Source organism: Eleutherodactylus coqui, chromosome 1 (assembly GCF_035609145.1).
Source record: "Eleutherodactylus coqui strain aEleCoq1 chromosome 1, aEleCoq1.hap1, whole genome shotgun sequence".
In the NCBI taxonomy this organism is placed as follows: Eukaryota; Metazoa; Chordata; class Amphibia; order Anura; family Eleutherodactylidae; genus Eleutherodactylus; species Eleutherodactylus coqui.
Window position 1 is genome coordinate 469,144,768 of NC_089837.1, and position 27,165 is coordinate 469,171,932.

General features: G+C 43.9%; 1 protein-coding gene across 2 annotated transcripts in view; it reads left to right on the forward strand.

Annotated features, from left to right (window-relative positions):
- The first annotated feature begins 614 nt into the window (after positions 1 to 614).
- Positions 615 to 27,165, forward strand: part of CSRNP2 (cysteine and serine rich nuclear protein 2) — a 54,935-nt gene continuing 28,384 nt past the window's right edge. Inside the window, exon 1 of one of the 2 annotated variants that reach the window (XM_066584378.1) lies at positions 615 to 1,120. The gene's annotated coding sequence lies outside the window, so the exon portion shown is untranslated. The remainder of the gene's footprint in view (positions 1,121 to 27,165) is intronic. The other variant, XM_066584377.1, reaches the window with a different exon arrangement.

The following is a 27,165-nucleotide window of genomic DNA, read 5'->3' on the forward strand; positions in this document are numbered from 1 at the left end:
AACCAATCACAGCGCATCTTTCATTTCTTACCCTGCTGAGGTAAAATGAAAGCAGCGCTGTGATTGGTTGCTATGGGCAACACACCCAGATTCTCTTCCTCGGCGTGTGGCGCCGGTTCCTTTTCCCGCCGCCCTTCCTCCAGGGCTGCTGGAGCGTGTGCAGTACGAGCCCCGCCACATCCACAGCTCCGCACCTCACGTGACCGCCACCGCCGCTACCTCAGCGCCACACAAAAGATGACGACTTCTCCACAGCAACCGCACAATCCGCCCGCGGCCAAACCACGCGAGATTTCCCGTCAGCGCCATGGCAACGCCCCTGTGTAGAAAAAGAAAACACAGCGCTAATCCACAGGGATAACGCTGCGTTTCCCGAAAGCCTCTGTGTCTCCACCGCGTCCTCAACTCTCGCCGCATCCATCCTCAGAAGCGGTATAAGAGCCCACATTCCGCCTCCTAAGCCTTGGCCCCTCCCACATACTGCAGCATCTCCCATCAAGCCATGCGCAGGCCGGACTACATTTCCCAGAGAGCCGCTGGGCGTGGCGTGACGTCACAATGCCTATAAGTGGATACATTGTAACGTTCTCAGCCCATTGTTACCGATGTATCGAGCCGGGGTGGACAGGGCAGAACGCGGCCGAGTTCTTTTTCCGTTGAGGTGAACCCGGGTCGTGGAAAAAAACAAAAAACTAACCCTCCATCCATCCCGTCCTCTGCACCAGCGATCCCTTGCAGAAATAAATCAATAAACGCCCTTTTTCTGCTGCTCTGCAGGACTGTAACCACCGACAAGGAGATGACATTACAGCGATCCGCAGCATCTCCGGCCCCCGCAGCTCGCTCGTCTCACTTCCTATAGCCTTATTACCCAGCACACCGATCCCTTCCAACGGCGGCTTCGATTAAACTCCCAATGCTCTTTTCACCCGATTTGTCCTCATCCGCCCTTCATCCATCCGATCGGGTCGTGATCCTCCAAAGTGACCCATCCGTCCGCCCTTCAGAGAGAAAATAAAACTACATCCAATCCGACCATCGATCAGATCGGGCGATCAGCAGACCGGGAGGAAGCTCGCCTTTTAAAAAAAACACAAAAAAAACTCCCCCACAAAAGTAGGTAATGCCAATGTGTTGTGTGTGATGTGGAAGAACTGGGCTTTAAATCCCATGTCAGGAATGCAGGCTTGTCCTCCTGATCGCGGCGGCAGCTTTCTGTATGTTTTCTCTGTTGTGATCTGAAGATGAGCTGTCATTATTTCTCCTTCCTGCTGCTATTTCTGTTCCCACACATGTAGTAGTAATAATAATACATGGCTTGTTTGCTTCCTCACATGTTGTGCTGGGGCATTTAAATGATGGCTGTCATTTGAGCTTGCAGAATGCAAGGGTGACGATTATTAGTCTTGTGTGTCATCTTGTTGGTGGAATGGGATCTATTATGTTCTGGGCTGCTGCAGAACGTCTTGAGAAAAGGCAGATTGATGTTATTTTATTATATTTTGCAAAGGTTTCTATATTTCTACATCTGTTTAATGAGTATATCACTTATGTGGAGTGTGAAAATGTGACTTTAATGTGTACAGAAAAAAATGGCATAGCGTGGCAGCCTTGAAATACAATAAAGGTATAAATGAGGTTCAATCTGAGATTAAGTCAAGGGAAAAATGAGAAGCAACGTCAGAAAATATTTGTGAAGTAGTAGTAGATGCTTGGAACAAACTTCCAGCAGACATTGGAAAATCAACAATAAATGAATTTAAGCTGCCTGGGATAAGAATAGATCTGTCCTAAGGCCAGGCTCACATGAGCGTATTTGAATTGCATATTATGCGCGTATAGTACGCGGTACGTAGCCGCAATTAAAATGCATGATTTTTGCTGTTAGTCACACTAACGTTTTATTGCGTATAATACGTGAGTAAAAAAAAGAATGTAGCACGTTCTATTTTACCGCGTATTACGTGCACTAGAGCCCTATTCTATATAGGTGCATACAAAACTCTGTACATATATAATTGCATTGTGTATGTGAAGCGTTTATACACAATGTTGCTAAGCAACAGAGCGGAAAATTTAAAATAAAAAAAATGAAACCAGGAAGACTGCGCATGACCGTATGCGTGAGATATGCGGTCATGCGCAGGCAAAAAGCGCTTCCATACATGGTTATACACTGATCCACACCGCGGTAAAATGCTGCGTTATATGATCAGTGTTTTAGCACACGCTTGTGTAAGCCTGCCCTAAGAGAGAGAGGAAACGGTAAAAAACCGTACTTACACTGGTAAGGGCAATCAGTCTAGAGAAACGTAAACCAATATCGCACTCATAAACATGAGATTTTTTTCTGCAATTGCAGTGCGTTTTGCGCGAAAAACTCATTACTCTACATGCGCAAGAAAATCACGTTTTTAAATAGGAAAAGTTTTTAAAAAATTGCATCGCCTTGAAAATCATATCTAAATGCGAGAGTTATGGATTTGTTTTTTTTTCTCTCATAGAAAGTAATGGGTTATATGATCGCCCCAAAAATGGCATACTGCGATTTTTCTATCTCGGTCCGAGAGAAAAATCGCCCATCTGTAAAAACACACAGAAAATAATGGGTCATTTTCTTGTGGAAGTTCTCACCGTATCTCAATTGCACAAACTTGCGCAAGGAAATCGACTATGTAAATGCAGCCTAAGGGCAGACTAGATGAAGCATGTGGTCTTTTATGGCCATTAGACCGTATTTACATGGGTAAGTACAATACCGGTCCGTGAAAATCGGACTGATATCCCACTTGTAAACATGAGATTTTTCTAGAAATGTGTGCTGTGTGAGAAAAAAACGCACCTCTGTACATTCGAGTTACACATACGTTAAAAGCGCATGTTGTTCCAGTACTTGCAATGCTAAAAATCACACTCGCATGCAAGTGCAATGTGTTTTTTTTCCTCCCATAGAAAATAATGGGCTATATCGCCCAAAAATAGCACATGCTGCGGGTTTTTTTTCTATCTCGCAGCATCACTGCATACGTAAATTCACCCATTGCAAACCCGTGCGTCTTGCCATGCACAAAACTCGCATGATAAAATCGCAATGTTTATCTAGGCCCTTCCTGGAGTTTAGGACGTCCAGTTTAAGGCCGGGCTCACATGAACGTATTTGAATTGCGTATTACGTGCACATAATACGCAGTGAATGGCGTCAATGAAAGTACATTGATTTTCATTCTTCCATTCACACTTGTGTATATTAATTGCGTATGTTACGCGTGTAAAAAAGAATGCAGCATGTTCTATTTTACTGCCTATTATGCGCTTACAGTCCTATTGTTTTCTATAGGTGCGTTCAGAGCGCAGTACGTATGCAATGTTATTGCACATGTACGGCGTTTTTTTTTACACATGTTGCTAGGAAACATGACAAAGTTTAAAAAATATAATAAATCAAGAAGCCAGTGCATGCATATGGAATACATATGCAAAAAGGCGACAATACGCAGTTCCGTATGCCGGTGAAACGCTGCAATTTTTTATGCAGTGTATGACCGTATGGTCGCGTGAGCCCCGCCTTAATGAGCAGTCTTCCATGCGTTACGACACATTTATGTTCTTCCCCTTAGGTGTAACCTGGATCACAAGGGAACCTTTTTTTTTTTATTGTTGGACCAAGAATGCAGTGCATTCACATTGGTGAAAGTGAGTCTGCGTAACTTACATGACATCGGACACTCTGTCCGTGTGCTATACCGGAGGCTGCACATCTGCATGTTCTATTCTTGTGCGTGAGTCACACGAAAATAGAACAGGCTGTGATTTTTCCATCTGGCAAGAGAAAAATCACAAATTTAAATAGACCCATTGAAAAGAATGGATTTTGTTTTTGTGCGTCTGGCAGAGCAGAAAACTTATCGCAATTTTAACGCCCATGTGAATAAACCCTTAGGCTCAATGTCCACGGGCGGATAGGATTTGCAGAATCCGCACAGGTCACCCGCATGAAGGTCTGCAATTCAAAGTGCCCATAGGGAAGCATTGGCACCCGCAACTGAATTTAAGCATGCGGATTTCATTTGCGAACCGTTTGGTGCGGAAAACAAATCGCAGCATGCTCCATTTCAGTGCGGATTCCGTGCGGACGGGTTCAATAGAAATCAATGGGTATGGACAATCGCAGTGTATCCGCAAATACAATTGCGGATTTGAAGGTTATAATCAATTAGGGAGGTGGGGGAAAGGCTGGGGGGTGGGGGTTGTAGTTTTTTTTTCTGTGCGGATGATGCACTGTGCATCCGCATACATCCACACGGAAAAACCATTACATCCGCAATCTCCCGCAAATGGTTTCCGCAGGTCTCCCGCTGTGGAAACCCACATGTGGAATCAGATCCGCCCGTGGACATGAGGCCTTATAGTAACATACAAAATGTGATGGCGATTGACTCAGGAGCTGCTTAGAAATGTCTAAATCTACTTTTTATGTTGGGGTCGCTATTATTTTGTTTGCCCCTTTTGATCACCTTCTTGATGGAGGTAACATGTAAGTTACATTTTATATCATTGCTCTCTTCAAGGTAAATGTATTGAATATATTGATAAACAGAACTGAATTATGGTAAATATGTTCTAAGTGGAATGAGAAATGTTTACGTTTCAGATAGAGGCCCAAGTTGTCATTAATTATCAGTCTTAATAAGCTGTTTTCTTATCCCAAATCTCTAGATCTCAGCTTTTCTTGCTTTGTGAGGTTGCTGAGGCCTGGTGTCCTTGCAGCACAATCCTCTTTATTAACTCTGCGTAGGCTATTGAGTAACAAAACTTGTCATTCTCTGCCTTCATTTTCTTAAGAAAATAGACTTGTTGAAATCCCACATGAATGTTACCATATTTGTAGCATTTCAGGTCTATTTTGAACAACGGTTCCCCCTCCCCCTCTGGCACTTGGAAGCAGCAATTGTTCTTGGTTTATGCTTGACCAGTAGTCCTTGTAAGATGTGGCCTCAAATCATACTCTTCTGGAATTTAAGATATGTCTGGGAATCTTGCCAAGGCTTAAATGTATAGGATGTAAGAAGACATTTTTACTGCCACCATGTGATGTGCGTCTTTCCTTCTAGAATATATGGATTGTGCTGATAGTTCCCACTCTCTGACCACAGTATGCTGTTATATGTGTATAGGTATCCTAAGGACTTCTGCCAGTACTTATGTGTCCTTAGTCTGTGGGGATGATAAAGGACAGCACTGCTCTTACATTACAGCAGACTCGTAGCGCCCCGTTGTATGCTTAGCATGACGCCTTCTCCGCCATGTGCGCTAAATTCATAGGAGTTCTGATACATTGCTTATGAAGAGGCCGTCTCATAAGTTATCACGTTATTGATTTCAGATAGATTATTCAGCATTGCCAACTTACATCTGTCAGTGCCAACCCGAGTGCCATGGGAACTGATTAGGTCACCACTTTTCTGTTGCCAGTTCAACTTTGGTAGTAGTAACTGAAGAATGCAATGTACAATGCGGCAGAGCAGAAGCTTAAGGTAACACATATTTCAACTGCCTCCAATAGCTAAGGAGGATATGTAAAATATGGGAAAAAGAAAAATATATAGACATATTATAATACAATAGTCTTGGGGCTTTAATAACGAGAAAAGACAATTACAGAGGAAAAAAAAATACTGAATAACCGGATATCCTATCAAAAATCAGTAACGGAGGAGCAAAGAAGAAAACCCTATTACCATTCAACTTTTAATAAATGGGTAAAAAAAAAAATAAGTCACATAGACGCCACAATAATCATAAAGTGTACAAAGAGATCACCAGACCAAAAGCAAGATCACAATGGAGCAATTCCATGGACCCTAATCATAATACGTTTCCCTGTAAGCAGTTCATACTCCATAGACCAAAACCGTGAATGAGGGACTTGAAAAGTAGGAAAGACCCAGATGGATACAGTTCTCCCTATTCAAACACTGCATGCTCCATGCTTAAAAGCGGAGTCGCTGACCTGATAAGGGCAACCCCAGTTCTTGATGGCTAAACCCTTTTCGCTGTCTGGTATTACACTCTATGGACTTCATCAATCAGTCACTATCTTTCAATTGCATTTCTCCACTTAGGCCATGGTCACACAGGGCGGATTCCTGGCAGAAATGTCGCGGTTTGGCTGCAGCAAAAACCGTGACATTTCCATCGGGAGAACCGCCGCGGAAAAAGCCGTGGCGGCTTTGAAGCGGCCTGGCCGCTTGCTCTTCCGCTGCGGCCGGCGCTCCCATAGGAGAACGCAGCCGCAGCGGAAAAAAAAAAAATAAACATGCTGCGTTTGGCAAATCCGCGCCGCAGCAGCGGCTTCTGCCGGCTTAGCCGCAGCGGATTTGCCATCCCGTGTGGACGAGATTTCTGAGAAATCTCGTCCACATGGCTGGCTAATCCCGGGATTAGCGGCCGCATGCGGATTTGCCGCGGCGAAATTCCGCACGGGATTTCCGCGGCAAATCCGCCCCGTGTGAACCCAGCCTTACTATGTGGCTCTTATAGCGCATAATTTCGTTTGTCAGAATCTGACACCCACTGGATATTCTGGGAATGTGTGGGGATGAAGATGGTGACTAAACAATGTCAAAATGGCTTGTTTGTAAAATGACTCCTGCTCATAGGAATTTTACATGCAGACGTTATTACGCTATGCAGTGTTGGTGGGTCACCTACCATATACATGTGATACTTATAATTTTTTGCAATTGTGAAATTGGTTTCATATTTAGACCGAATTCACATAGTCGTATGCAGGTTGCACCTGAGGAACTCTGATGCAACTTGAATGGACAGCACACAGGCATCCGTTCATGTAGTGTCCAAACTCCATGGACATTGCACGGGTAGCAATTTTTTTTGTTTTTCACACTGATGATTGCACCTTGTAAAAAAAATCATTCATGGGCTATAATGATCACTCAGTGCCATAATCACTACATGCAATATCACCATGGAGCCTAGGCCTAACATATTGTGAAAGGACTGATGATGTGAGGGACAAGGCATCCCGTGCACACAGCGTGACTATGGAGTTACTACTGCATGCACTCTTGGACATTTTGTACCATTTTGGTAAAAATATGGCAGGGAAAAGCACATGTAAATTTAGCAATCACAATTTCTCGTAAAAGCTGCTCTAGATACAGAAAAAGACAGAACAAAGGCATGATTGTATTGCCGTAACATTTCCCACTTTTTAAAATATAGTGTCACTTTGCACCACTGTCTGCACATCTGAACGTAACCGAAAACTGTAAATTCAGCCCAACCCTGTCCAATGAGAGGGTTGACCAAGCCAAATACGTGAGCAGAATTTTGCAAGGACCTTAATTCACTATTGTTATATTCCACTGTGCATCTACAATCATTGTCAAAAAGAAATGAAACGTGTAGAAGGAGTTGTTGGAATCAAATTAAACCTTCTCTGTGTGATTGTAATGTTGATACAATATCAGAGCAAAAGGATATTGCGGAGATCTGAACACTTGAAGGGAGGTTCTAGTACCCTGTTGAACCGCCTCTAGCTTGGATACAAGTTGTGATACGGGTGGGCATTAAGGCTCTAGTACCATGTTGTACCACCTCTAGCTTGGATACAAGATGTGATGCAGATGGGCATGGAGGCTCTAGTACCCTGTTGTACAGTACTGGTGCATTATGTCTCCACCGCAGCTAGGAGTGGAGACATGGGTTGGCCGGCCAGAGTGAGAGGCGAAACCCATGTAACGCCCCCGTAGTAGCTTACATGCGTTTTTCACCCCATCTTGTGGTGTGGTGGCCGGCAGTGATGGGGACTGACAGCTATTGTTTGGACCTCCGACTCTGCTGCATCTCATGCGTTGTGATGAACTGTCCCCCGGCCAGGGGGTAGATGCGTCACGGATGAGCTCCACTAGCTGGCTGTGACGGGAGCCGACAGTCACACCGTTGGATAGCAATGAAGCATAGCAAGCAGGCTCACGGCGGGGCAGGATGATCAGGCTATGGGAGCGGACAAGCCAGTCTGGATGGCAGATGTGTCACCTGTCCGGGGGCCAGACGGTGAAAGGGTGTACAGCCAATCTGTACATCTGGCGGCGTGAGCTGTCACTAAGCTTGGCCAATCCATGTCTCCACCCATACATCCGGTGGATATACAATACACCAGTACCCTGTTGTACCACCTCTAGTTTGGATTCAAGATGTGATACGGGTGGGCATGGAGTCATACAGGTTTCATATGGTGTCCTGCGTCCTATTGCTCCACATTTTCTGTAACTGAGCCTCTAGATCATGCAAACTTGTAGGCTGTCGAAGTTGGTGTCCCATATTGGTCCTATGTGCATGCTTGTTAGACAATCAAACGATCATCTCTACTGATGGTTTGTTGAGATCATTCTAAACCCGGTCGCCTTGTGTGCATGCCCTCATGTATCCACTGGCCCCAACACCTCCTAGTCTGGTCAGAACAGTCCAGGTGGTGGATTATTCGTCAATACGACCATCCAGCTTCTCACATTCCAATAATGCACCCCTCTCAGACTCTGTTAACTGGGTGAAGTCTCTTCTCTGCTTTGAAGAGAGGTCTAGTGGTCAACAAGATCCACACGAGTGGAAAAAGAGCCCCACTCAACACAAGTAGCCTTTGAGAGCTTTCTTATAGGCTGAGAGGAACCACTTTTAAGGCTTCAGGTGACAAGACCGTTCATCCAAACATTTGCGCATCTGCCTGAGATGTAACTGCGTGCCAAGTTTTGCTGCAAAACGACAACTTCTTCTGGGGGCTTTATTTATTTTTTGACAATAAGTGTAGTTCTCTATGCAGGTAGTAGATAGATTGTCCACACATTCCTGTCCAGTTTTTGATAGATACATCCTTAAATGCTGATTGAGAACGGCTTGTACGGATTGCATTTCTACATACAGCTCATATAATGGTTTTGTATTTCATCACCTGTAAGGCATTGTTATAGCCTTTATGAAATTAGCAAGTCATACTGTGCAGTAATACAGGGGCTTTCATCCCCCTCAGTGATGTAGAACATATAAGTCCAGCATTGTCATGCTAGCTCCATGTACTCATCTTAAAATGAATCCGTCCTTCATATCTAGATGTTGTAGCATCTAGTTTAAATGGCTTTCCATTTTTCTACAGACTTTTTTCTGTAATTGGCTAATCATTAGGAATTGAGAAATGTTAACCTTGTTGACAGAACAGGGCCGAGGAGTCATAAGACATGAGCTGATCCTAGACAGTGACACATCTGCCTTCTAGCAAATACATTGCCAGTAAATGATGTGTATGTTGGTGCATACATCTTGTAGTAAAATGTTGCAGGGAGTTTCAGGGTTGTGGCTCGGCTCTCCCCGTGACACCCTTTTATAAATGATAGGTCCTTTATATATAAATTATTTATTAAATGGGCGTCAAAAATGGTTTTGGTATTTTAGGGATGCAGCAGAGCGGAGTTTAACACTTGGCACGACTCATGATGTTATCCGGATGCACTCGGCATCTCTGGATTTATGTAGGTCTGCAAGTACTCTATGCTTACTTTGTTTTTCAGACTTTTTTTTTTCAAAGCTTTTTTTTTTTTGCATCTGTATGGTTCATAAAAAGGGTGAGAACAGGGGGATAGTACATCAAGTAAAGGACAAGCTAAAGGCCAGTTCACACTGGCGTTTTTGCTTTTCGTCTAGCCGTTCTGTCATGGGAGCAGCAAAATGGAAAGACAACGCTCCAGTTTTCCTGCCCATAGAAATTCAAATGGAAGACCATCCGTTTTTATTTGTTTCTCGGTTTTCCATCTCCATTCCGTTTTCACACTGGTACAAAAGCGCAGACTGTGTTTTTGTTTCCAGTTCACAAATCTAAATAATGGGTCGCTTTTTTTTTCCATTGTGGTCAATGGGAGACTGAAAATAATGGAAAGTAATTTCTTTTCATTCTGTTTTTTCCTTTCCGATTTTGCATCAGGGTTTTTTTTCTGGGCATGGGTAGAGGGCAGGAGGCAAGTCAAAGACCAAAACAGATCCGTTTAAAATGCTGAAAAATGGAAGTGAAACGGAAATAAACGGAAAGCATACTTTTTAACTTTTTGTTTTGTTTTCTTTCAATTACCGTTTCACAAAAACGGAAACGTACAAAAGCAAAACAGGGTTCACCGAAAAACACTGGTGTGAACTTGGCCTTTTTGACGTAGTGTCCAGTGGGTTGTACAAATCTAGTCCATATGACGCAAAGTCTATGTTAATAGTTATGCAAATCTCTTCCGCTACATACCAATACATTAGATCAAGAATCAATTTCCATAGATTTTATTTAGATTTCTACAGGATTGATGTGCATGCTCATCGTCGGGCATAAGTAGTTCATTATACAACATGCAGCAGCTTATTGGGGGAACGGGGAGGAAGTTGAGTATAAGAATGACCGCCTTGCTCCGTACCCCCGCTCCCTTGAGCCCATGACTTTAGTTTTTGAGCCTATAGGACAGTAGCTCTCAGTCCCTCGGCTCTCATGGTGAGCAGGGGTCCCAAAGGGTGAATCCCCAGCAATCATACTAGTATGGTATATGTTAGTGATCTGCCATATCTTGACAAGATTGTAATTCCCACTCTGCCCCTTTGGCTGTCATTGTTCCTTGTCGGCTATCTTTGCAGCTGAAGATTGACGCATAGGCCCCTATAGACCTCTGTGTGTCCATTTTCAGCTGTCGAGAAGAGCCAGCAAGCAACGACAGCCAAAGGGGTACAGTGCTGAGATGAGCATTTCAGCTTTCAGTGGGGGTCTCGGCACTTAAAACCTCCCTTGATCAAACCCTTTCCAATCTACTGTCTGACGTCTTCCGACATTCTAATTGAAGCTTGTACAGCTCCAATGTCAAAAGACATCCAACAGGGTATTCTTACCATCTATTTTCAGCCACTCCGCTGTCGGAGCCTCTCTGGTGCACACACTGGCTCTAGCCAGCAGATGGCACTGTTGTAAAACGGCAAAAAGAGAAAGCCTTTTAGGAAACCCTGAATCCAAAATTGGATTTGAAAAGGGTTAATTAATATTTCACTCTGACATTTTTTTTAAGAGCAGTTAGGCCAGTTTCAGAGGGGACGGGAAATTCACGCATTGCGGGACACACAAAACGCACACGAATATGATCTCCATTTTTTTGAATGGTGACATACATATGAGAGATGTTTTCCCTCACAGCGATGTTGTGAGAAAAAAAAATCGGGGCATGTCCTTTTTTTTTTTGCATTCCTTGGAACGCATCACCCATTGATTTCAATGGGACCTTAAATACACTGCATGGCTCTTGCATGCGGTGTGATGTGCAGGCAGGTGTGATGCAAGATTTCCAATTGAAAACAATAGGAAGCTCTTCCAATCCTTTATCGCGCCTGAAACTCACTGGAGAGGATCGGAATTTCGCTGAAGTGATGCGAGGCATTTTTGCCTAAAAATCGCCTTGCATCCGCGGGTAAAACGCATGTTGCCAAACGCAATATCTGGCCCAGTTTCTAGGCCCAATATCGCGTTTGCCCATGTGCAGTTAGCTTTACTCATTAACCTAGATGCCTGGGCCATGTGGCAGACAAAATAGCCTTCTAATGGTGGAATGCTCAACTGCTAGTTGGTTCTAGCTTTAATTACAAAGTTGCCAAACTGTTTACCACTTCTTATGAGCGTCGTTTTAAATTACTAGTCAATCGGATTCATTCTGTGCATTTCATTGTTTATATCAGATTCGCTGCATATATTTCCTGTTATATCGCAGAGCAGCTTATTATTCAGGAATTTGGCCATTTCCCAAATTCAGAATAATTGAAGATAAAGATGCGCTTTTTTTTCCACAGACGTGGCCTCGTTTATGTAAACTAGTGCAGAAAAAGCGGACGGGTTGTCTCTAGCAACATAAACCATTTCACCTAGTCGCTAGTGAAAGGGACCATTGCCTCTTAAAATTGAAAAAAAAAAGCTAAACTTTGTTTAATGTTTTTTACTGTATACACATAAAAAAAAACACGTAAATTAGGACTGGATAGATCCCAGATAGCTAATGTATATAGAAATCTGCTGATTAAGGCCCCATGCACTCGGCTGTATTTGCACTGTGGGATCCGGAGTCGGTGTTCAGTTCTGGATCCTGCAGCAAATGCCCATAGACATGCTATGCAAAATGCTTTTTCATGCCCACGAGCAGAAATCAACTGCGATTTTCTGCTCACGGTGGTGGTGGGGGAACTTGGCATATCCTAATTTAGTGTGGGCCTCGCATGGACGGCTTTCATTGCAGTCAATGGAAGCCATCCGTCGCGCAGCGATTCCAAAATGTCAATTTCGAAATTGCAGCAGATCTGCGTCATTGCTGGCACGTCAGCATCTGCACTGTGTGTGTGGTGGCGCGCCAGCTGGCACATCCGCGGGATGGAGAAGAAGACATCGCACAGGTACACTGGGGTAACTGCAGGGTACAGGGTATGATTCCGCTGAGAGATCTCACGAACAGGTCAGATTATGGCTGCGGGATCTCACAGCGGAATCCAACCCTGTGCCCCGGAGGTGACCCCCGCGTAGCTGTCCAATGTGTTCGTGTGCAGGCGGCTTCTATACTGCGGACATGCCGACGCACTTGCACAGTACAGGTTGTGCAGCACTGTCGCTAGGTGATAATGCAGATCCCGCGACCCTTATGCAATGCTCGTTGCGGAAGGGCCGCCGAACGGACGGCTTCTATTTACTTCAATGGAAGCCATCCAGTGCGAGGCCTGCACTAAAATTTCCGCTTGTGGACAGGAAAAAGCGATTTTTCAATAGCATGTCTATGGGCAGTATTTGATGCGGGATCAGGAGGCGGACGCCCTCTCTGGATCCTGCAGTGCAAATACGCCTAAATGTCCACAGGGCAGGGAGGAAAAGTAACGGGCCATTTACACGGGTTGTTAATCGCTCAAATTTTGTTCAAACGAACGAATTTGAGCGAATTGTCCAGTGTAAATGCAAAAAAATTGCTCACAGGTTTTTATTATTGACAGTCAGTTACAGTCAGTGCAAACGCTCCCCTCGAATGCAAACGACCTTAGCGGTGATGTTGGCGCTCGTGCAGTAGTTTTCCCCGACTGTCGTCCCATGTAACCTTGCAAATCTGTTTCAGTTCAGTATTTCCGGATTGGCTTGTGTGCACAGCCCTCTTCAGGTCAGCCACAGCATCTTGATACATGGTTAAAGACGTTGACCGTTTTAGGGTTTAACGTAATGAAAGTATTTTTAATAGGGGTTTCCCCTAGACTTAAAAAAAAAAAAGTTAAAAAGGCCTTAGATCAATAAGAATTGAATACTAGCCAATCCCGGCCACTCCCAGTCCAGCGCTGCCGCCTCGATATCCACTGCATGGAATCCGGCAGTCATGAGCAGTGATGCTGTAATGGCCGTTGAAGCCTGTGAGTGGCTGAGTGGTCATATGCACAATAAACAGTGGGTGTCCGCCTATTGATTCTTCCAGGTTCTATGTAGCGGGGTACCGAGGCAGCAGTGTTGGATGGGAAGAAGGCCAGGATAGGGGAGTATTCATTTTTATTGATTTTAAGCATTTTAAACTTTTTTTAAATTTTTTAAATACAATAAAATGTCACTTATTAGTACACCTTTTATTACAGCTTCTGTGCCATTCTTCTCAACCTGTTAAGACATGTCCTCACTCATTCTGCCTTCTCATCTATAGGCATGTGACCAGAAATATCACTCGGCCTCCCCCATGGTAACATAGTGCACATAGGAATCTAGTACAGTGGAGGAGTGGACATTCCCTAAGGGCCCATTCACACAGACCTATTAGGCTATTCAGACAGGTGGTTTTTCACACGGACCAATGGTCCATGTGAAAAACATTGCAGCACGCCCTATTCTACTCAAGATGTATACATCTAACGGAAACTTGTGACGGGTGCCGTACAGTGGCATCCGTCACCCATAGGGATCCATTGTTTAAAAATGTAGGCCCTCCCTCTGTATAGCAAATGCTGCCGGCTGACCTATACCAGCCAGATGGAGGCTGAAAGGACACAATTTTATTATCCATATGCTAACCGGGGGGCTATGGAAACAATAAAGAGGTGTTCTAGGCAAATATTCATGACCTATCCTCAGAATAGGCCATCAATAGTTGAACGCCAGGGATTCGCTACGCAGGACCCCCCACCCCCGGCGATCTGCTGATCGTTCGGCGCACTGGCAGTGCAGCGCGGTCGAACATCCTTGGAATGACAGCAGAAAGTTTCAAAGGCAGCTTTACTCCTGTTGAAATCAATGAGAGCAAAGCCACCTCTGAGACCTCCTGCCCAACCATAATGCGGAGCGGGGAGTGTAATAGGCGGCTTTGCTTCCATTGATTTCAATGAGAGTGATACCGCCTCTGAGACTTCTTGCTTCTGCCAGAGGAGAGGCGGATCCCCGGAGAGCAACCATTAATGAGCTATCTTGAAGGGATAGGTCATCAGTAGTATTAGCCTAGAAAACCCCTTTAATGTATAGGTCGCGGCTTTTCCTGACGTTAGGTTGAGTGCACAGACGCGGTAGCAATTTTTTTTTACAAAAGCAACAGAAAACTTTGAAGCGTTAGTCCGCAATAGTAATAGTGCGTTTCATACCATTCAGACATCGGGGTTTGACAGCGAATACCATTCTTTCCAATGCAGTTGCTATGAAAAACTCCATGAATTGCGTTCATCCGCTCCACTTATTTAACTTCTGTGTTTAGTTTTTTTCTTTGCGGCTTTGCTTTCTGTAAGGTCACTCATTGCGGTCATGTTTTTGCTTCTGACCTACAAGCAGTTGTCAACATTTCAGGCAAGGGACTTGGAAAGCCCGAGAAAGAAGAAGTTGTGTGTCATAGAGGCCATGAAAGGGATAAAAAGACAGGATGTTATTGAGTCAGGAGTGAAACTGAATCCCTGGCTGTGGAATACTGGAGCGTATTTCTATAGTACGTTATTGCGCACATGTCCTTGCTTAACCCTTACTCCCAAAAGCTCCCCGTGCTCTTCTGGTGCAATGCATGTAACCCCTTACAAGCCTCAGTGGAAAATGTTGCAAAACTAGACAGACCAAATCTAGCATTCTTTCTAGTGAACCCTCATGCAATTTTGGAATATCATGCACCCTCCTATGTTTGCAAATCAAGTGTATGTAAATTCTGCAAGAACACGGCATATATCAAAAGTATTCAGGATAAAAAATATCAGCAAGTGGAATTGTCCATTACCAAACTATTGGCTTTTTTTAGGGGATGGACTAGAAACCTTGGCCTTCATCTGCCAGCCCAATTTTGCATGATCTATGTGCTTATGCTCAGCTGAAACGGTATGAGATTTCATAATGTTTTTATTTGATTCTTACAGGTTGTAATGAAATTACTATTCGCCCCACTAACCATTGATTGACAGCCGCTCCTAACCATAAGTCAGTTTGTCTTCTGAGCTATTATCCAAACATTTTTTTGTGCTATTTTGTACAATAGTTCATCATATCTGTGGCTATGTTGCCTTTTAACCCTTTCCAGTCCACTGTCTGTCTTCATACATTCTGATTGAAACTTGTACAGCTCCAATGTCAGAAGATGTCCAACAGGGTATTCTTACCGTCTATTGCCAGCCACTCCGCTATCGGAGCCTCTCTAGCACACACACACTGGCTTTAGCCAGCAGATGGCACCGTTGTAGAACAGCAAAAAGAGAAAGCCTTTTAGGAAACCCTGAATCCAAAATTGGTTTGGAAAGGGTTAAGGATATGGTCACAGGCGCTTTGCATTGCAAAGTGTGAAATCTGTGCTTAAATATAGGCAAGCGATTGACTTGAAGTAGGTTTAAATTCCATAGGACCTGTCAATTCTGTGCTGAATTTTTCCGCACACTGTGCACAAGATTTTAAAAAATCTCCTCCGCATGACCTGTACCGTAAATGCTTCTAAATTTTTTGTGCAGAAATTCAGCACAAAAAAATTCTATGCCCCATGTGAACATACCCTAAGAGTAACTATTAGAGATGAGCGAGTATACTCACTAAGGCACCTTACTCGAGTGAGTAGTGCCTTAGCCGAGTGTCTCCCCGCTCGTCTCTAAAGATTCAGGGAGAGCGGGGAGGAACGGAGGGGAGATCTCTCTCTCTCTTGCAGTTGCTGCCCATAGAAGTCTTTGCAGAGAATCAGGAGCTATTGGGGCGGGAGAGATTCAGACACCGCTGCCTCTAACATCTCACCCAAATACTGGACCGTACTGAAGAGTGTAATATCCTTCATGCTGCTTCGCAGTGTGTGAGAGGCTAATTTCACACAGCAGTATTTCACATCAGTATTTCTAAGCCAAAATCAAAAGCGAGCCCAAAAAAATAGAAGAGGTACAAGTTTTCCATTATACTTTTTCTCTGTAGGTCCCAGTATAAAATACAGAAAAAATACTATTATGTGAAAGTGACCTGCTACTCACTGACCTTTCCTCTCTGTGCTGGGTATTAGAGACATAATAACAGCTAGTCTCCACCCACCAGCTCAGGGAATACTGACAATTTGATAGGAAGACTGCAAAGGGGAAAACTGCTAAAAAAAAAAAGCAGAATAGAAGTCATATAATGGTGACTCGGAAATTGTGTTATTTCTTATATGCACATGAAGGCTTATTCTGAAAAGTCACCTAGACCGGTAGGTACATTTTAAAACCAAATCTGTCATCTCGCCTGATATGTTTTTCTAAATCCTTGTATTCCCCATGAAACAACAATCCTGGAGCATGTTTTCTTAGACCCATAATGTCATTTTTCTGCTATCATTTCTGAAAATGTATGAATAAAGTGACAACTGGATGTTATCTTCCATCCAATGGGATGTCTCCACCTGACTCACGTCATTGGCCTCTCACTAGTCAAACCAGTATTTTACTGCACACTGATGAGGGTCGTGAACCCCAAAATGCCTGTCTGTGTATGGATTCTGGCTTGGGCTGTTCTCACCCGACCTGATTTGTATTGTGGAATCCGCGATCACCTGCGTGGATGATCCGCAGTATTCCACATCCATTCAAAGAATAGAACATTCACATGTCTGCTCAAAGGAGCGGACCGCGATTGAGATTTCCGCAAGATGAAATAAAATCGCAGAATGTTGTATGCTTGTGCGGATTCTATTGAAGTCAGTGGAAGCCGTCCTACCCGTGGCCCATCTGCAATTGCCATTACGGATAGGTCGTGGGTACCCACGTCATCGCTTAATGACAGCGCTGGAAAAACAGAGATTTAAAAAAAAAAAAACTGCACTGCCCATGACCAATGGCGAGCCACTATGGTGACTAACAATACAGAAGAGACTAAGGTCGCTTGCCCTAGTCAGAGCCGGATTGCGCCGCGGGCCCCCATATTCGAAATCCGACCCAGTCATGTACAGTCGCCGATAAATCGATAAATTGCCTAAAAGTGCTGCGGGATAAGCTGGCGCTATACAAATAACTAGAGATGAGCAAACATTCTCGTTTCGGGTGTTTTTGCACTCGAGCACCGCTTTTTCAGAGTAACTGACTACTCGGACGAAAAGATTTGGGGGACGGGTGGCGGTGTGGTGGAGGCGGGGGGTAGCAGTGGGGAACGGGGGAGTGCTCTCTCTCCCCACTCCCCTCTGCAACCCCCCCCCCCCCCCCCCCGCTCACCCCCGGCGCCCCCCGAATCTTTTCGTCCGAGTAGTCAGTTACTCGGAAAAAGCGGTGCTCGAGTGCAAAAACACCTGAAAAGAGTACGCTCGCTCATCTCTTCAAATAACATTTTTAGGAGGCTGAAGGTCTTATTTAGTGGGCCTGAACGTTCTTCCTAATCATTCACTTGGCAATTGGGCCATGTAAAAAGACATCTATCATCTGACAAATAAGCCTGTCAGCTGATCCTTCAGTATCGGTAAGCATAAAAATGCTGGCTTATCAGTGGCTGTACATGTGAAGAGGAAAATACATGACCTGCCTATGGGGATGAGCAGTCATACGAGCAATTGTTTGTCCCCATAAGACTGCCTTCACATTCGAGTCGGGAATTTTGTTTTCCTGCTCTGTTCGGGACCATGTAAGGAAAATCCCTGGCTAAATGGGTCCGCCTTATGATGGAACCGAACAGAAATGAGCGGACCCCACTGACTATAATGGGGTCCATTCGGTTTTCGCTCTGCTGCCCGGCATTTTACCGGAAGAAAAAATGCTGCACGCAGCACTATTCCGGTATTTTGTGCCAGATCTACAACGCAACCTTTTACCAGAGGTTTCAACACAGATGTGAAGACAGCCTAAGTGAACTCTCAGCCTGCGTAAAAGAGAATTAACCCCCCCCCCCCCCCGATCTCTTTAGATTGAACCTAGAAGAGGAATGCTACAAGGTAAACGCTGCTAAGCAAAGTTGTTTCAGGATTTTTTCAGGTTATACAAGCATTTTCCATAGCACACTGATGGGTTTTCTACCAATAGTTTTAATACCAGTTCCTTTATGTTTACAGTTAATATAAATCATAGAATCCTGGAATTGTAGAGTTGAAGGGGACCTCCAGGGTCATCGGGTCCAACCCCCGGCTTCGTGCAGGATCACTAAATCATCCCAGACAGATATTTGTCCAGCCTTTGTTTGAACACTTCCATTGAAGAACTACTCCCCACCTCCTGTGGTAACCTGTTCCACTCATTGATCACCCTCACTGTCTAATTTCTAATTTGTGTCTCCTCCCTTTCAGTTTCATCCCATTGCTTCTAGTCTTCCTTATACAAATGAGAATAGGGCTGATCCCTCTGCACTGTGACAGCCCTTCAGATATTTGTAGGGCTGTTAAGTTGAACATCACTTGTTCAACCTATTAACCTATTGCCACATGACAATGTGAAAAACAAAAGCAAACAAATCAGCAAGATATTCCTTATTGACCTAAACGGACAAGGCAGAAACAATGATTGCTTCTCCTTGGTCACTGCTGCTGATGTCATACTTGGCACCGCTCGCTGATGAGCAGCCCTGCAGAGTCATCCCCTTGGCAGATAATTTCCTGGTCACAATGAGTATCCGGATCAAAGAGTTGGATGCGCTTACTTAGAATAGATGAGGAGATGGGTAATTAAATGAGATTTGGCACAGAGGAAGCTGTTGATGCATTTACAAGCCAACGCTATGCAAATTAGTTATGAGCGGATGTTCTGGAATGTTCCAACGAGTAATGGAGAAGAAATGTATGAAATGAAACTTGTGAAAAATCAGGACTATTCCTAACAAGTGCTTTAGGGCGCTGGTACACGTTCTGTAATGCGTTTAACATACTGGTGCTAATGTATGGGAGCACTGGGGCATTGACATTTAGCTTACCATGTGCAGACTGTTCATGCCAATAGGGCCTATTAAGATTGTACACCACATAGTGTTTTTAAGAGAAATTGCACATTTTTGTGGCGCTCTTCCCGTGTTTTTTTTTTGCCCCAAAACAGCACAGTAAAATATAAAATGCATCACACACAGTGCTTTTTTCAGTTTTTTTGAGCTTTTAGTATATTTTATTTTCAGATCGGAGACTTTTTTTTTTTTGCAGCACGGTTTTGGTGTAATTTGCTATGGTGGTATTCCCATATGCTTTTCTACAGAACTTGAAAAATCCCAAAAAACTGAATGTTATAAATATGATGACTAAAAAGGAGCCATGTTCAAAAATGTTTGACATTCATGGAATTTTTGTTACAAGTAGGAGAACAAAAAACTGAAAACAGTCTGTGAAGAAAGCAAAGCTTATATTTAGGGAATATTTAGAATGTTTCTAATTTTACTTTTGTACAAGATGTGATACGGGCAGGCTTGGAGGCTCTAGTACCCTGTTATACTGCCTCTAGCTTGGATACAAGATGTGATATGGGTGGGCATGGAGGCTCTAGTATCCTGTTGTATCGCCTCTAGCTTGGATGCAAGATGTGATACGGGCGGGCATGGAGGCTCTAGTACCCTGTTGTACCGCCTCTAGCTTGGATGCAAGATGTGATACAGGCGGGCATGGAGGCTCTAGTACCCTGTTGTACCGCCTCTAGCTTGGATGCAAGATGTGGGTGGGCATGGAGGCTCTAGTACCCTATTGTGTCACCTGTAGCTTGGATACAAGATGTGATATGGGTGGGTATGGAGGCTCTAGTACCATATTGTGTCACCTCTAGCTTGGATACAAGATGTAATACAGGTGGGCATGGAGGCTCTAGTACCCTGTTGTACTGCCTCTAGCTTGGATACAAGATGTGATACAGGTGGGCATGGAGGCTCTAGTACCCTATTGTACCACCTCTAGCTTGGATACAAGATCTGATACGGACGGGCATGAAGGCTCTAGTACCTTGTTGTACCGCCTCTAGCTTGTATACAAGATGTGATATGGGCAGGCATGGAGGCTCTAGTACCCTGTTGTACTGCCTCTAGCTTGGATGCTATGTGTGGGAATCCAATGCAGGTGGGCATAAGGCTGTAGCACCCAGTTGGGTCGCTTCTAGCTTGAATACAAGATGTGATACGGGCATGCATGGAGGCTCTAGTACCCTGTTGTACTGCCTCTAGCTTGGATGCAAGATGTGATACAGTAGGGCATGGAGGCTCTAGTACCTTTTTTGGGCCGCCTCTACTTTCGCTCGTTTGAACGATTTTTTTTTTTGAACGATAATCCTTCTGTCTAAAAGGGCCTTTATGCAGTTAATACAGGCAAAAATCAACCATATTAACCATTTACCACCCATCTCCCATGTGGCCTCCTAAGTGTCCCATTGGCCTTACATTCTGCACAATTGAATTTTTTAAACATCTAATCAGATTGCAGTAAATGTCTTCCCGTGATCTCATTACTTATCTCTGTGAACAATACCCTTCACATTCTGTCATTCCCCATACACTATACCAGATGACCTTTTGGGTATCTGTACTTTTGTGTGTGAAAGGTTGGGTATTGCTGATCAAAAGACAATGTGCTTATGTATACAAACTGACTTGGACGTCACAAGGACTTTCTCGGAAATCTGACAGAAGAATGTGCTTCCTCGTATTGGCTGTTGTAGTCATTGACACACTGAGCTTCTGTGGAATACATGACTGTGGCTGAAGATGACAAAGCTTCTCGGTCATGGATGGAAAGGTTGAGGTAGAACTTTCCTATTGCTGATATATGGAACATTCAATCATATGTTTATTACACGCTCGGCTGTATTTATACTTCTCCAGCCTGCTGCAGTCATTGAACGGTTACTCAGTTTCCATCTCAGCAGCTCATCTCTGTGAACTTTTGATGGTCTGTAGTGGTTTTGTTGTCGGTGGTATTTTTGAGCTTCCGCATAACTTTACACACTATACCTATATAAAGAGGAGCGGTCACCACGCTGACGTGTCTGTGTTCGTACATAGTTGCATTCCCCATGAAATATCGATGGTTGATCACATTTTCCCCTAGCTAGTGGGCCCTTTAAATAAAAAAGTTGGCATGTTAGTATAGGATATTCTCCAGACCATGCAAAACCATCATGTTGGTTATCAGGAGGAAAGTACATAAGGTGCTGCTGAAAGCCATAAATGAGCTGCTTGGGAATAGCAAGTTTTGTTTTCCCTGAAACAGCGCCACTCTTATAAGTTGGTGGTTTCTGGTACTGCAAAGTATAAAGGTCCTTCTTCACGGGACGGTTGTTAGGCACTTAAGCAGACAGGAGTGCTAATCTTCAGTGATTGGAGGCTGAGTGCATCGGAGATCACAATAAACAGGCAGTTGTTCATTAATGAGCGACTGCCTGATTACACAGCCCGCTTGCCGTCTGATTTGTATGCTTGTCTAAACCGGATGATAAGTGGATAAATAATTATTCGTCCAATGTTTACACTGAACGATTATCATCCAGTTCGGTGTAAAAGGGCCCTTTAGTGTTGACAGATATTATATATGCGAGAGGGAGGGATCTGTGGAGAGAATGAAGACAAGCCTTTCCGTCAGCCAACACTTTGCAGGGCTCCTTTGTTAGGCTATGAGGCTTTTTTTTCTCCAAGTGTCAAGCGGTGACAGTTGGTACAGCTGTGATTCCTGGTGTGATCGCGCCATTCCTCCATAGAGGTGATCTAAGTTCATGTCTTCTCTGCACAGTCAGCCTCATGATTGACAGGGGAACGAGGATTCTGCATTGTGCTTTTCTTGCCAGAGACTTCCTCTGCATGTTCCATTCTCGGAGAACCAGTTTCTGAGAACCAGCAGGCAAGTCTGGCTTAAAATACCAAGGCTTTGTCATTCATCTTAATGTCATTCTTAGGTTGGTCTTTTTTTTGGTTTTTTTTACTGGTTTTGTTTTGAAAAGGTTATAATTGAAGTCCTTTTTTCTTACACCGCAGAAATTGTTCATGATTTTGCTCCATACACATTGTAGACCTATATTACACTCACCCATGTAAATATAGCCTAAGGGCTTATTCACAGAAGCATATATACGCTCGTGTGAATAAGCCCTTAGATATACCAGCAGGGAGGAGAAAGAGGTTGCACACAGCACATCCATGTGTGGAGAGCATGGTAGCCAACAGTCTGTAAATTCCTGGACAGTCTGAAAAAATAAGGTACTTTTTAACCATCCGTAAAAATAAAACTTTTTTTTTTTTTTTTTTGGAAGCTGTAAAAGCTTCCACATAGTATTGTGATTATCATCATTTTTACAGGTAATGCTACTAATGTGTTCATATCATTATATTGTGCTGTAGACATGTATCTTCATTTTTTTATTAAGGTTTTCAAATGTGCCCATGAAAAATGTTAGCTGTCAGTGATTTTTGGATGTCATCCACAAAAGAGAAACATCATGTTAGAAACCCTGGCGGATAGAAGGGAAAGCATCCATCTCTTCAGGGAGGGCAGATCACACAGATCGTAAAGTATCAGAGAGCAGATAGAAGCGATAGCACACAGAGGGCAGTCTGACCAGGAAAATGGCACCGCCTGGCCAAACGGATCTGTCTTATGATGGAACTGAATGATGCCGAACAGCCCCCATTGAGTATAATGAGGTCTGTTCGATTTCCGACCAGCAATCTAGCATTTTGCCACAATTGACAAGACAAAATTACGCAACGCTATTTCATCGTGGTTTGTAGCAGAAATTGGCGACCGCTAACATGAACAAGCCCTAATCAGTGTCTGTCAACACAAGGGAAAATAAATTTCCCATGGATCCCTCAGTAAATAGGAGCAAGTGAAGACTGCAGCAACCTGGGCACACAGATCTCCCATCCATCATGTATTCGAGGGAGGGGTGCTCTCATATGAAAAAAAGACAAACTAGGATGTGGTTGCAAACCATAACAGGGGGGGTTGAAAACGAATAAAGTTTTCCGCATGAAACTTTGTGTAACTTTTTTTTTTTTTAAGGTGACATCTAACGTATATACAAATCATGTCCAAGGTTTCCAAAGAAGCATTGAGGCTGTGGGCATTGTCCAAGTCCAGTTTGAATATTCATAGTAGTAGTTGGGCTGGATCTCGGTGGTCCAAAGCAACCTGTCCACATCCCACTGTCTCCTTGTATTTTTGTGCGTGCCCCCAGTTGTATGACGAGGCCACGGTGTACTGCCAAAATTGGTTATCTTACAAGCCTTTAAGCTTAATCCATTAAAAGCGTAGATGTGTAACGATATATGAAAACATATACAGGCGCATGACACCATAAATACAAGCCTAACTTATTACTCATTCTCCTATGAAAGTGCCAAAAACATGTTTTTACCATTGGTATGTTAAATGCACAGTCACGAATCCACTGACAGCTTTCCGTGCCAGGTTCTCGTAAAAATGGGCTGAAGATAGATTCAGTCACCGGTTTCAGTGTTGCCTAGCAACTTTTTTTTTTTTCTCCCTTAACTAAATTCGTGAGTGTTAGAATATGGTTTACATAATACATTAAGACAGATTGTATATTTAGTTCTATCCAATGGTTCTCATTTCTTACTATCCACATTTATGAAGCATCAGTAGTTTAATTTATCTCTTATTGTCAGTGATACGTTGTAATGGGATTATGCACAGACTTCCAGATTTATATATAATGAAGTGACTGCCGTTGATGCATTTTTGTGTAATCAGAAAGCTGTGTTGTGATCTGCCCTAGATCATGAGTCCACCCACAGGAGAATCTGTTGCCAGTGATGCCAGGCTGTCGTCCTGGATGCAGTCACTCGCTCTTACATAATTTACCTCTCCCCCTTTTGCTATTCCTGCTGGGATCACTGGAGTAAATACATGATAAATTGTCATGTCCGTGGGGTTAAACTCTAGTGTTCTGGGCTTTTTCATTATTTTGTCAACTTTTCACATGCGTAGTATTATACTGATAAACCAATGGATATGTGTATAAATTACTTACTCTTAGCGCTGCCTTTTCAGCGCTGCGCTAAACGCTGTACAATGCTACCATTCATTTCAATGGGGCTGTTCACACAAGCGTCAAAACGCAGCGTCTTCCACGCTGCGCTTTGACAGCAATGCATGTTCTATGTTTGGCCGTTTCAGCCCTGCGTCGCCCATTGAAATGAATGGGCAGCGGTTTCAGCGCTGCTGAAAACGTGGCACAACTTGGTACCATGTTTTTGGCGGCGCTAACACAAGCGTTAGCTGCACTCTCTTAAAAACAGATGGAAAAAAAGGAATACTCACCTAGCTGCCGCTGTTGGGGTGCCTTCCGCTGTTCTTCGGAGCTCTGGGCAGGCTGCCGGGCACTTGTCAAGCCGACAAAGCATCTATTGCTAGTGACAAGGATTGAAATCCCCACCTCCCAGCGAGCGATTGCTCTGATTGATTCAGGAGCGCTAGCTGTGATTGGCTGAGGCTGCTGACACTCAGCGGGCACAGACAATCAGAGCAATTTCTTGCTGGAGGCAGGGTCTTCAAATCCCGTCACTAGCAAAAGATCCTCTGTCGGCGATGACAAGTGCCGGGAACTCCGGACGGCACCTGCTAGGTGAGTATTGATTTTTTTTAATTTTTTTTTTTCAGCGTGCTTGGTTGCGTTTCTGCAAACGCCTGTGTGAGGGAGGCCTTATAGTCCGTGTGAAATCGTACCTGAGTTTTCAAATTTTCACAAAACAGCCCGGATCTTCATTGGCTGTTGTTGCACCCAGTTTGAGCTCTATCCATTCAGTTCTCCATATAGATTTTCCTATTTTCTGCTGTCTTTCTGTTTGAAATTCACCTGCTGTTCACCCCTGCTGAGATAGCCGCCTGAATGGCAAGCAGGATGCCTGTAGCTGGCGTCCTATTGCCATGACAACCCAGTGACTACACAACAGAGGGAGCTCCCTCCCTCTGTGAAGCTGGTGATGGTGTGTATTTGGCTACCAATGAGAACCTTTGGGCGTTCCCTTTACCTCAAGCCATCCCCACCCATAATCCTGGTGGAGACCAGGTACAATAGTACCCTCCAAGGCTGTGCGAATCCCTTTAAGCCATGTATCGACATACATTAGTGGTTGTCGTCTTTGGTAACCCAACATCTGTTACCCACATTGGTGACCACAATATCAAGAGTAAATGAATGGGATGTAAAAAAGACTTTAGCCATCAAGACCTTCAGACTTTTATATCCAAGAAATGTTTTAGGCGTGCTGTGCATATATCCACACCTTTTTGCACATGTTTTGTATATAGAAGATATGACTCACTAGCAGACAACATAGCTACAGAAATTTGGGAAGGGTGCTACTAAGTGTAACCAGCTGGTTTTCCTACATGTAGGTGTAATAAGCTGGGTTATGAACTGCTATTCTAATAATAAGCATGTGCTTCCCTCTGGCACAGTGCAAACAGATGTATAGGGAAGGCCTTGTCTGCATACAACCTGCAGGTTCTAGTACCAGGTTGATGTCTGGCACGCACATATGGATACAATATTTGGGTCTCTACATACGTTTTGTCAATATAAATGAAGAAATACAGTGGTAGAATTGACACTTTCCTTGAAACTCTGCAACATTGTTGTAGCGAACATACTGATTACTGGACAATCCCGCTTTAGAAACATTGTATTAGTCAGTTATTGAATTCCGAGAAGTTCTGTAACTGATGCATGAATGCCTAGTATAAATCTGCTTTACTTTAATATACTACAAATACCAGCTTTCCATGGAATGGCTTTACAAAACCAGTTTATGCAATAAAACATGACCTCCAACCCGGAAAGAGTTGAAGTGTTTTTTCTCCTGTGTTTTTGACCTGTAGCGCATTATGGAGTCACTGGAGAAGAGGACATAAAGTACAAATGCAAATGTTTGGGTAAATTGGACAAAACGTTTCTGTGCAGAATAAACAAATCTGACACCAACGTCTCCAGGCTGCGCCCTCGCCGAACACTGTTGGCTGTTACTGTTAGTTTTCGTCTCTGCATTGTGTAACTTGCATTACTTGAGTGTTCATTTGAAGTTGGGTCCGTTCGTATAGATAATTGTATCTGAACATGATGGGATGTTGCAATAAAACGTGCAGAGAATATTTTGCAAGTGTCATGAGCAAACACATCTTAGAATCCTCTGCAATCGGGGGGCCCTACAGAGGAGAAGACTTGTCCATGTTACCCTTATGCCCCTTCCTAATGAGAGCTTAGCCAATTTCCCCTTTCTCACTAGTACTGCAACACCAGGTAGTGAAGGTGGTAAGTGACAGCTCAAAGCTCACACTGACCTTAAGGCAACATGAGTATGCTACCACTTGTCCCAGGATTGGATCTTCTACTGATGTGAGCAAGCCCTTTAATAGGGCTGCCTGTAGTAAAATAAACTAAGCTGTACTTACCCATCTGCCGCTTCCAGGATCCAGCAGCGAAGCTTCAATGGGGTCCAAGTGTCTGTTATGACAGTTGCCGTTACCGAAAGTCAAGTGAAGCATCGCATTCAAAAACTTCTGGCATCATGGCGTTCAGGATGACAGGTGAACAGGCGGTGATGCGATAGCCTCTGATTGGCTGCAGCGGTGGTTACGTGACTGTCGGTGACGTCAGTTGTCACAACAGACACCAGGCCCACCTCGGGACTGCGGTGCTGGATCTCACCGGAGGGGTAAGTACAGCTCAGTTTATTTTAATACAGGTAGCCCTTTTAAAAGGATGTTGCCCAAT